At 36.2% G+C, this 12,481-nt stretch overlaps 1 protein-coding gene and 1 non-coding gene across 3 annotated transcripts in view; both read right to left on the minus strand.

Moving 5' to 3' along the window:
* LOC119825569 (cytochrome P450 3A11-like) overlaps positions 1–12,481 on the minus strand; it is a 794,398-nt gene that overhangs the window by 99,280 nt on the left and 682,637 nt on the right. The window lies entirely within an intron of this gene.
* On the minus strand, positions 4,244–4,350 carry LOC119825872. Its single transcript, XR_005287329.1, has one exon. It is a non-coding gene; the product is annotated as a U6 spliceosomal RNA (small nuclear RNA).

Genomic DNA, 12,481 nt, shown 5'->3' on the forward strand with positions numbered 1-12,481 from the left:
CTGGGATGAAGCCTACTTGATCATAGTGGATAATTTTTCTAATGTGTTCTTGGATTCTGTTTGCCAGTATTTTATTGAGGATTTTTGCATCGATGTTCATGAGTGAGATTGGCCTGTAATTCTCTTTCTTGGTTAAGTCTTTGTGTGGTTTATGTATCAGGGTAATTGTAGCTTCATAAAAGGAATTTGGCAATGACTGTTCTGTTCTATATTATGAAATACCTTAAGGAGTATAGGTATTAGGTCTTCTTGGAAGTTCTGGTAGAATTCTGCATTGAACCCATCAGGTCCTGGGCTCTTTTTGGTAGGGAGGTTTCTGATAACAGTTTCCAATTCTTCACAACTAACAGGACTATTTAGAGCATTTACCTGGTCCTGGTTTAACTTTGGTATATGGTACTTATCTAAAAAAGTGTCCATTTCTTTTACATTTTCCAATTTTGTGGCATACAGGCTTTTGTAGTAAGATCTAATGATTCTCTGAATTTCCTCTGTGTCTGTGGTTATGTCCGCGTTTTCATTTCTGATCTTATTAATTTGCGTGTTCTCCCTCTGCCGTTTGATTAGTTTGGCTAGGGGTTTGTAATCTTGTTTATTTTCTCCAAGAACCAGCTTTTTGTTTCATTGATTCTTTGGATTGTTTTCTGTGTTTCTATTTTGTTGATTTCTGCCCTCAGTTTGATAATTTCCAGTCTTCTACTCCTCCTAGGTGAGTCTGCTTCTTTCTTTTCTAAAGTTTTCAGGTGTGCTGTTAAGTTTCCAATGTGTGCTTTCTCCATTTTTTTAAAAGTGGGCACTTAGTGCTATGAACTTTCCTCTTAGCACTGCTTTCATAGTGTCCCATAAATTTGAGTATGTTGTGTCTTTTTTTTCATTAAATTTAAGAAAGACTTTAATTTCTTTCTTTATTTCTTCCTTGACCCAGATGTGGTTCAGTAGTTGACTGTTCAGTTTCCATGAGTTTGTAGGCTTTCTGGTGGTAGCATTGTTGTTGAATTCTAATTTAATCCATGGTGATCCGATAAGATGCAGGTGGTTACTAATACGGTTTTGTAACTGTGGAAGTTTGCTTTGTTACCGAATATGTGGTCAATTTTCGAAAAGCCGCAGAGAAGAAGGTATATTCTTTCCTGTTTGGGTGGAATGTTCTATAGATGTCTGTTAAGTCCATTTGGTTCATTACCTCTATTCAGTCTCTTAATTCTCTGTTAGGTTTCTGTCGAATTTTCCTGTCCATTGGTGAAAGAGGAGTGTTGAAGTCTCCCACTATCAGTGTGTTTGGTTTGATGGCTGTCTTGAGTTCTAGTAATGTTTCTTTTATATAAGTGGGTGCTTTTGTATTAGGGGCATAGATATTCAGGATTGAGACTTCATTCTGATAGATTTTTCCTGTAATGAGTATAAAGTGTCCCTTTCCATCTCTCCTGATTGATTTTAGTTTGAAGTCAACTTTTTAGAAATTAGTATGGCCACACCGGCTTGTTTCTTAGGTCCATTTGCTTGATAAACCTTTTCCCAACCCTTTCCTCTGAGTAGATGTCTGTCTTTGTGGTTGAGGTGTGTTTCTTGTAAACAGCAGAATGTTGGATCCTGTTTTCGTATCCAATCTCTTAGCCTGTGCCTTTTTATAGGTGAATTGATTCCATTGATATTAAGTGATATTAATGACCAGTGGATGTTAACTCCGGTTGTCATTTTTTTGGTAGTAGAGATTGTGTGTTTCCCTTCTTTGAGATGTGCTGGTGAAGGGTCGCTAGATGTCTGAGTTATTTTGGGCAATGCTGGACTCCTTTGTTTGTGAATTTCCTTCTATTACTTTCTGTAAGGCTGGATTTGTGGCTGTGTATTGTTTAAATTTGTTTTTATCCTGGAATGTTTTGTTTTCTCCATTTATAGTGAATGAAAGGTTGGCTGGGTATAGTAATCTGGGCTTGCATCCATGGTCTCTTAGTTTCTGCAAAACATCTATCCAGGACCTTCTGGCTTTCATGGTTTCCATAGAGAAGTCAGGTGTTAGTGTGATAGGTTTACCTTTATATGTTACTTGACCTTTTTCTTTTGCAGCTCTTAATATTCTTTCTTTATTCTGTATGTTTTGTGTTTTGATTATAATATGGCGAGGGGATGTTTTTTTTTGATCCAGTCTATTTGGTGTTCTGTAAGCTTCTTGAACCTTAATAGAAATATCTTTTTTTTAGGTTTGGGAAGTTTTCTTCTATAAGTTTATTAAATATATTTTCTGGACCATTGAGCTGTATTTCTTGTCCTTCTTCTACGCCTATTATTCTTAGGTTTGGTCTTTTTATTGTGTCCCAGATTTCCTGAATGTTTTGTGATGAGAATTTGTTGAATTTGCTGTTTTCTTTGATCAGTGCATTTATTTTCTCTATGGTATCTTCAGAATCTGAGATTCTTTCTTCTATCTCTTGTATTCTGTTGGTTATGCTTGTTTCTGTAGTCTCTTTTTGTTTACATAGATTTTCCATATCCAGCTGGCCCTCAGGTTGTGTTTTCTTCCTTGCCTCCATTTCAATTTTCAAGTCTTGCACTGTTTCCATTATCTGTTTGATTGTTTTTTCTTGGTTTCTTAGGATATCATTTACGGATTTACTCAATTCTTCAAACTTTTTGTTATTCTTCTCGTCCATTTCCTTAAGGGAGTTTTTCACCTCCTGTTTAAGGGACTCTATTACTTTCATAAAGTCAATTTTTTCTACTTCTTCTTGATTAGTGTGTTCAAGTCCTCCTGTTATAAGTTCGCTGGGTTCTGGTGCTTTCATGTTGTTTTTCAAATTTTTGGAGGAATTCTTGCATTGGCGCCTGCCCATTTGTTCCTCTGAATAATCCCCTTTGGGTCTTCTTTTAGAAGTTCAATTCACCCCAATGAATTAAATTCACTCACCCCAATGAATGATGGATCCTCTGGCAGACTGTCAGGTCTCCTTGCAGGCCAAGCAGCTTACTGACAAAGGGCCTACCTTCCGCAGGCAGGCTAATGAAGGAGGGGACCTCCCACCGGCCTGGGTGCCTCCTTTCAGTTTATTTATATGATGGATTACATTGATAGATTTTCATATGTTGAACCAGCCCTGCATCTCTGGGATGAAACCTACTTGATCATAATGGACGATTTTTTGATATGTTCTTGGATTAGGTTTGCCAGTATTTTATTGAGAATTTTTACATCGATGTTCAAGAGTGGGATTGGTCTGTAATTCTCTTTCATGGTTGAGTCTTTGTGTAGTTTTGGTACCAGGGTAACTCTAACATCATAAAAAGAGTTTGGCAATGACTTTTGTTTCTATTATATGAAACACATTAAGGAGTATATGTACCAACTCTTTCTGCAAGTTCTGGTAGAATTCTGCATTAAAACCATTTGGTCCTGTGCTTTTCTTGGTTGGGAGGTTTTTTTTTTATGTCAGCTTCTATTTCCTCATGACTTATAGGTCTATTTAAATTGTTCACCTCGTCTTGATTTAACTTTGGTATATGGTATTTATCTTTAAAAAATGTCCGTTTAATTCAAGGAAGACTTTAATTTCTTTCTTTATTTCTTCCTTGACCCAGGGTGGTTCAGTAGATGACTGTTTAGTTTCCATGAGTTTGTACTCTTTCTGGGGGTAGAATTGTTGTTGAATTCTAACTTTATTCCATGGTTATCTAATAAGACACAGGTGGTTACTACCATTTTTTGTATCTGTGAATGTTTGCTTTGTTACCGAGTATGTGATCAATTTTTGAGAAGGTTACATGAGATGCTGAGAAGAAAGTATATTCTTTTCTATTTGTGTGTAATGTTCTATAGATGTCTGTTAAGTCAATTTGATTCATTACCTCTGTTACTTCTCTTATTTCTCTGTTAAGTTTCTGTGTGGTTGACCTGTCCATTGGTGAGAGAGAAGTGTTGAAATCTCCTACTATTAGTGTGTGGGGTTTGATGTGTGCTTTGAGTTCTAGTAATGTTTCTTTTACATAAGTGGGTGCTTTTATATTAGGGGCATAGATATTCAGGATTAAGACTTCATCCTGATGAATTGTTCCTGTTATGAGTATAAAGTGTCCTTCTCCATCTCTTATGATTGATTTTATTTTGAAGTCAATTTTGTTAGATATTAGTATAGCCACACCTGCTTGTTTCTTAGGTCCGTTTGACTGAAAAAATTTTCCCAACCCTTTTCTCTGAGGTAATGTCTGTCTTTGTGGTTGAGGTGTGTTTATTGTAAACAGCAGAATGTTTGATAAAAATAGGGAACGCTTCACGAATTTGCATGTCATCCTTGCACAGGGGCCATGCTAATCTTCTCTGTATCATTCCAATTTTAGTATATGTGCTGACAAAGTGAGCACTCTATTTTTCTTTTATAATCACTTCAGAGACCTCTGCCACATGAGTTTCCAACTCTTTACTCAGTTTATGTGGTAAAAAGATTCATTCGAAGATAGTATGTTTCCTCTGCATTAATATTCCTTAAACAAAATGCTTAGTGGGTATAATAATCAGAATGTAATAAAACTCTGGATTCAGATGATCCAGATGTACATACTGTAATTTTTTTCTACCAATTTCTCTCAGCTTCAGCTGATAATTCTCTTGGAATATTTAAGTCCTGGTTCCCATCTAAGGTTTTGAACAAATTACTTAGCTCATCATTTTCACCCCAATAGTCAGCTAGATATTAAATAGTAAATTGCTCCTTGCAGTCTTCAAAAGTTATGAAGAGTCTGCAATTGATCTCTCCTTGTTTGCACCTTTGAGCATCTGATTTTTTGTCTACCTTTTCTATATCCTAAATAATTAATAGAATCTCTTTTTTCATATCTTTTCAGGAGTAATTTGTAATCTCAAAAAAGGCAAGATATTATTTATTTCTACAAACAATCTTTCTAAAGTATCTATATTTGAATCAGTTAGTAAGATGTCATCTGTATAATGGGAAACTATAGATTGAGGGAATTGATTTTGCATCATTTCCAAAGGCTGCAGTATAAAATATTGGCACAAGATGTAGCTATTTAACCTTGTCTGTTGGAGAATCTTCCTTTGGTATCTCATAGCAAGCTGAAAATTATTATAAAGAGGTACCACGAAGACAAATTTTTCTGTCTTTTTCTCATAAAGATGAAGGGGCGTGAGTGATTGGCAGTTATGATTCACCAGACTAGCTTTAATATATATATATATATGTATATATATATATATACATATATATATTTCAGCTTTAATAAAGGAAAGAAAAGGGAGCTTACAAATCCAAGGTTCCAGTGAGGAGCACAGGAAAACAAAGAGCAGGCAGGCCGTAGGCCTGCAAGATTTTATAAGTAAATATTAGCCTAAGGGGGACACGCCTTACAAACAAGATCATTGGCTAGGCTTCCCCTTCATCTCCCCCTTTTGACTAAATAAGACAGAACCAAACCAGATACAACTATATTCAATAGGAACAAATAATAAATATAAAATTACAAACAAAAAATAATATTAAGCAAGAAACATATAACAAAAGATTTACTAAACATACATTTTCAAGGAGTCTAAATAATGTAGAGGGTAACTACAATTATCTAATCTTCAACCCCATCAAAGATCTGAGAAGGGAAGTAATATTACTTAAGCAGCCAGGAAGTACAAACGAGAAACTTCCAAAATGTGCAACAAATGACAGAGACAACTGACTACCTGGGCAATCACCCAAAGTTTTGTTTTCCAATGTTGAGGCAACCAACTTTGGCTAAGGCCTAACACAACTGACATAACAATTTTTAAAGGCAAGGAACTTTTTGTAGAACTATCCTACCCTGTCTTGGCAAGATAAGACAATCCTGTTTTATCCACTTATGGATATTCTGTATCTTTGTCAGTAGTTGAGGTATGGGCTTTTCTTTGCCCAAAGGCCAGTTCTGCCAAGAAGAAGACAAGCTCCCAGTTCTCAATGTTCTCTCGGGAGCAGAGCGGTGTTTCCAGGAGTGATTGTGTCTCATAAGTACAAAATTCTAGGTTAGATTAAAGGTCATTTTCTACAGCTCTTCAAAGAGGTCGAAGATTATACTATCTATACTAAATATAATTTCTATGTATCTAAAAAACCCGAATATCCTAAATATAAATATGACAAACATATATGACTATTGATATATAATTCTCGATACCTATATAACTTGGAGACAGGAGAATAAACAACTGTGCAATAAATGAGGACAATATCTCAATATGTAAACAATGTCATTACATAAATAATATCAGAGGTAGAAATGTACATTGCAATATGGTAAATATCTCAATATAACAATCGTTTTAAACAGAGGTAGAAGCATATTCTCATACAATAGAGGTAGAAGCATACTCATATACAATGTTCAATATACAAGAATCAACACCAATGTAATTTTCTAAAAACAATAATTCACAAATACCAATCATCCCATCAAACCAGTTAATCCCCCCTTTTTTTCAATAAACACCCATGAGTCCATATAATACCTCCCCCATCCCCTCAACCCTATACCAACTACTAAATGATGTCCCTAAACCTGAGGGCAAACTCTGTTGGGAGAGGGGGTGTTGTCCTCTAAGATTGTTTCCAGCTGACATGGGGATGATGTTCTTCTCAGGGGTCCTGTGAAAGCAAATGATGGTAAAATTCCCAGAATAACATTTGGTCAAGGAAATTGTAACTAGCCTCTGAGTGTTTTGAGGAGGTCCAGCCAGAGTGTTGTCAAAATTGTGCACCATTCGAAACTGTCTTATGCAGTTGGTACCAAAAAACAGGTCTAATTTTAGCGCTATTAAAAACATGACGTCATAGTAACCAGGTGAAATTGATGTTGTGGGGCCCCATCTTCATCCTGGCAACTTCAAAGATTACTGAAGGAAAATTTGTTGTTTCTTACAGAAAAGGTAAACATTATCTACAAAGACATATACAGACATATATATATATATATATATATTCAATGGAAGGTATAATAAAGACAGACACAGATATGAGGAAAGGCAAAGAAAGTTTATCAAGTACCATTATTATTATTATTATTATTATTACTATTATTATTATTATTCTGACCCATTTCATGGCTCCTGACCTGAGACAGAAACTCTGAGATATCTCTTATCAACAGGCTTGGAATTGAAGAAGGACTGAGCCATAGTCCAACTCCAAAACCAGCTCTACATACGTATAAATAAAAGCACAGTAATGCATATATATATATATATATATATATATATATATATATATATATACACATGTAGGATTGTATGGTATACCTGTAACATGCTTATATATGTGATATATATATATATATATATATATATATATATATATATATATAAAATGTTTTATACTTACTAAACCTATTCAGGTTCCGTGTTGATCCATATTGGGTTGTAACTAGTGTCCATAAATCAGTATTTAAATATCCAGGGTCCCTTAAGTTCTTTGAAGATGAGTGGTTTCCTGTGGAGATAAGAAAGAACCCTGCCCCCAGCCTATATGTTTTTCTTACCATCAGTATGATCGTCATCCTTGTGAATGAATTGTTTTTCTTTTCCAAGGGGCTTCTCCTCTTCAAACTGAACTTTTATTAATTTTGACGGTATCCACAATTTTTTCCTCTCCTGTGGAGACAAGAGCAAAACCCCTTCCCCAATTTAGCACATCTCCTGGCTTCCATTGGGAGGTCAGCACATCCTTGAAATAAACTGGTTGATTTAATTCAGCAGATTATTCCATTATCCAATGTCTTTCTGCAGCTGTTGTCCCCTTCTCATTAGCGTTGAGAAAATTCAAGGTTAGTAAAGCACTATGTAACCTATTTCTAGGGGTATTTTCCACTCCTTTCTGTTTGTTTAACATATCCTTTATAGTTCTATTTTATCTTTTTATGATTGCTTGACCTGTAGGATTATGTGGTATACCTGTAACATGCTTAATATTGTAATAAGCAAAAAACCGTTTCATTTTCCTAGAGACATAAGCTAGACCAATTATCCATCTTTATTTGTGTATGAATACCCATGATGGCCATAACTTCTAATAAATGAGTGATTACTGAATCAGCTTTTTCTGAGCTTAAAGCAGTTGCCCATTGAAAACCTGAATAAGTGTCAATGGTGTGGTGTACATATTTAAATTTGCCAAATTCTGCAAAGTGAAACACATCCATCTGCCAGATTTCATTCCTTTGAGTGCCCTTTGGATTAGTCCCTGCAGGCAGTGGTGTTTGGTTATAAAAAGAGCAAGTAGGGCAGTTCTTTAAAATCTCCTTAGCTTGTTGCCATGTAATAGAAAACTCTTTCTTCAAGCCTTTGCTATTGACATGATGTTTTTTATGAAATTCAGAGGCCTGCAGAACACTACCAATCAACAATTGATCAATTTCTGCATTACCTTGTGCTAGAGGACCTGGCAGACCCGTATGGGATCGGATGTGTGTTATATACATAGGGCAAAGTCTGTTCCTGATCATGTCTTGTACCTGGATAAACAATGAAGTTAGTTCTGTATCATCAGGTATTAATTCAGCAGTTTCAATATGTAAGATATCTCTTTCTGCATATTGTGAGTCAGTAACTATATTAAGAGGTTCTTTAAAATCCCTTACCACCATAAGAATGGCATATAATTCTGCCTTCTGGACAGAACCATAAGGACTTTGTTCCACCTTACTCAAATCTTATGATTTGTAACCTGCCTTCCCTGATTTATTAACATCAGTATAAAATGTATGGGCTCTGGTTATCGGAGCATCACAGATGATTCGAGGAAGAATCCAAGAAGTTCTCTTTATAAAGTTAAGCCTCTTGCTTTTTGGATAGTTGTTATTGATTTCTCCCAAAAAATTAGTACAAGCTCTTTGCCATAGTTCGTTATCTTCCCACAACTTTTTTAGTTCATCAGCAGTGAAAGGCACTATGATTTCTGCTGGGTCTATGCCTGCTAGTTGACGAAGTCTCAATTTGCCTTTTATAATTAATTCAGAGACCTTTTCCATATAAGTTTTTATTTTCTTACTTGGTTTATATGGTAAAAAGATCCAATCTAAGATAATATCATCTCTCTGCATTAAAATTCCTGTAGGAGAAATTTTGGAAGGCAATATGATGAGAATACAACTGAGTTCTGGATTCACCCTGTCCACATGTGCCTCTTGTAATTTCTCCTCAATCGTTCTCAGTTTCTTTTCTGCTTCAGCTGTTAATTCTCTGGGACTGTTTAAGTCTTTTTCACCATCCAAGGTTTTATTTAAATGAATTATCATATCAGGTGTTATCCCAACGGCCGGTCATAAGCTGGAAATGTCTCCTAACAACCTTTGAAAGTCACTGAGAGTCCGTAATTGATCTCTCCTAATTTGTGCCTTTTGTGTCTTAATTTTTTGCAAACTTATTTTATAACCTAGATAATTAACAGAATCTCCTCTCTGAATTTTTTTCAGGAGCAATCTGCAATCTCCATTTAGGTAAAAGTATTTTTACTTCTTCAAACAGTCTTTCTAAGGTATCCATGTTTGAATCAGATAACAGAATATCATCCATGTAATGATAAATTACTTGGGAAATTGCTTGCATATTATTTGCAATGGTTGATTTACAAAGTATTGGCACAGTGTGGGAGAGTTCAACATGCCCTGTGGGAGGATGGTCCACTGGTATCTCTTTGTAGGTTGAGAGTTATTATGAGTAGGCACTGTGAAGGCAAACTTTTCTCTGTCTTTTTCTTGTAAAGGTATAGTGAAGAAACAATCCTTTAAATCAATAACTATGAGATGCCATCCTTTTGGTAATAAAGAGGGCAGAGGAATTCCAGATTGCAGAGAGCCCATAGGTTGAATAACCTTATTGATAGCCCTGAGATCTGTCACCATTCTCCATTTACCAGATTTTTTCTTAACCACAAATACAGGAGAATTCCAAGGGCTGGTAGATTCTTCTATATGTCGAGCATCTAATTGGTCTTGTACCAGCTGTTCTAAAGCCTGCAACTTTTCCTCAGCTAAAGGCCATTGCTTTGTCCATATTGGTTTCTCAGTCAACCATTTTAGAGGCAGGGCTGTTGGTATCTCTGAAGGGCCATTAATTGCTTTGCATTCTTGTACAGCCCGAACAGCCAGTTTCTGCCTTCTGTAATATCTTTTAATATTTTCCTCAGTAATATAGGCTCTAGAAGCAGCAGGAATATTAATTTGGGTATTCCATTGCTGCAATAGGTCACGGCCCTATAAATTCACTGCAATATTGGCTACATATGGCCTTAATTTTCCTATTTGTCCTTCTGTCCCTATGCATTCAACCCATCTTGTGCTCTTCCTTACTCGAGATAGGGTTCCAATTCCCAGGAACTGAACATTTACGTCCTGAAGAGGCCAATACGCATGCCAAGATTCTGGAGTAATGATACTTACATCTGCCCCTGTGTCCAGTAGGCCAGTAATAAAAATGCCATTTACACACACTCTTAACTTTGGTCTTTGTTCATTTATAGAAGTCTGCCAGAATACACGTAACTCATCTTTCAGGCCATTTTTGCTTTTAACAGCAGGCATGGGGCTTTCTAATTTTCCTGATGAGGCCTATACTCTGCAGTAACCAGAAATGACTGTACCACATTCTCCATGGGGTCTGCCAGAGGCCCCCCATTGTGTTTCTCAATGGCAATGGGTTGCCTTGTCTATCTCTTGTTGACCTACACTCATTCGTCCAGTGTCTGCCTTTTCCACATCTCCTACATAAACCTGAAGGCTGAATCCTCCTACATCTGTTATTTCTAGAAGAGGCATTATTATTATTATTATTATTATTATTATTTCTGGAAATCCATTGTCTGCAATTCCTTTTCATATGTCCCATTTTGCCACAATTAAAACATTTGGTAACTTGATGCCTCTTTTTTGCATTAGAAATTGCTTCTTCTACCCATGCTTCAGTGCCATAGTCAAATGTATCAACATTCATTGTATGCAAGACCCATTCGTCCAAGGGCACTGATCTGATCTTTAAAGGCCCCAGGATCCTTTTACACTCCACATTGGCATTTTCATAAGCCAAACACTCAATTATTGTATGTCTTGCTTCTGGGTCAGATATCCCTATTTGTACAGCTTTAGTTAGTCTTTGTAAAAAAAAATCACTAAAGGGTTCTCTCTGATCCTGTTTAACTCTGATATATGATTCCAGTCTCTGTCCTAGGTCTTGAACCCTGTCCCAAGCCTTTAAGGCTGCTGTAGTACATATGGATAAGGTGTGTTCATCATAATTAGCTTATTCTAGAGGATCGGAGAAAAGTCCTTCACCTAGAATTTGATCTAGGGAAATCTCAATTCCCTTCACTCTTTCCTGCTGTTCTATAAGTCTAGCCTCTTGTCTGAACATGCATTTCCAATTTATTTGCGATCCACTCTCTAGAACAGCTGATACTAATTGTACCCAATCGTGGGGAGTTTCCTTGTTGCTTATAGACCAAGTTTTGAGCATCTCTCTAACAAAGGACGAATGTAGCCCAAAATTCATAACGGTTTGTTTAATTTCTTTGAGATCATTCATACAGACGGGTTCCCATGTATATTCCTTGATGACCTTAGGATTTTTGGAACCAGTCACCTTTTCTGATGTTATTATTGAAAAGGCAGGTAGAACTTTATGGAAATTATCCCAGAGAGTTTTTCTCATTGACGGAGTTAAATTTCTCTTTTCTACCGTTTGCTCCTGTTCATCAGAGTCTATAATTTCCTCAATCTTTTCTAATCTGTTTACCATTGCCTTCTGTAAGGCCTGGATCTCCTGTCCAGAATTATGCTCCAAGGCCTTCATGGAGGATTCCAAAATTTGAAGTTTGTCCAGTAGAGTTAATATCTCATCCTTGGATAGAATTTTCATGGCATGAATTGTGCCTTCTTGTATTGACAATCTGTCAGCCAATCTGTCATATCCTTTAGACAAAGTCCGATTGTCACCTTCAGCAGTTTTAATTCTCTCTCATAATGTTTCAGTTCCTACAGACAGCGACTGAAGTTTACGATCCAAATCAGCTGTTCCCTCCTCTGCAGCAATGAACCTCTTCTTAATATCAGACTGTACCTTTTCTAAATTTTGCTCAGTTGACAGAGTCATATCACACAAAGACCTATTCCCTTCCTTGAGAGCTTTAAACTCTGTCTTGAGTTGGTTGGTGTCAGTCTGAATTGTTTTTGCAAATACCTCAACTGACTTAAAGTTATTATTCAAAACAGTTGTGCCTTTTCTTAAGCATTCAACCTCTGCTCTTAAGCATTCACCCTCTGCCCTAAGAATCCTGGTTTCATTCTGTAAGGACTTTATCATTTCTCTATTATCAAACCATGTAAGGAAGAAACCAAATACGAGAAAAATTGCAAGCCCTATAAATATCCAAGTTATGGGAATATCATATGTATCCTGCAATATTTCTACCATAGTATAATTAAACAGGCTGCAGAAGCCTTCAATGGTGATATGGTCAGACTT

Source organism: Arvicola amphibius, chromosome 10 (genome assembly GCF_903992535.2).
Source record: "Arvicola amphibius chromosome 10, mArvAmp1.2, whole genome shotgun sequence".
Lineage (NCBI taxonomy): Eukaryota > Metazoa > Chordata > Mammalia > Rodentia > Cricetidae > Arvicola > Arvicola amphibius.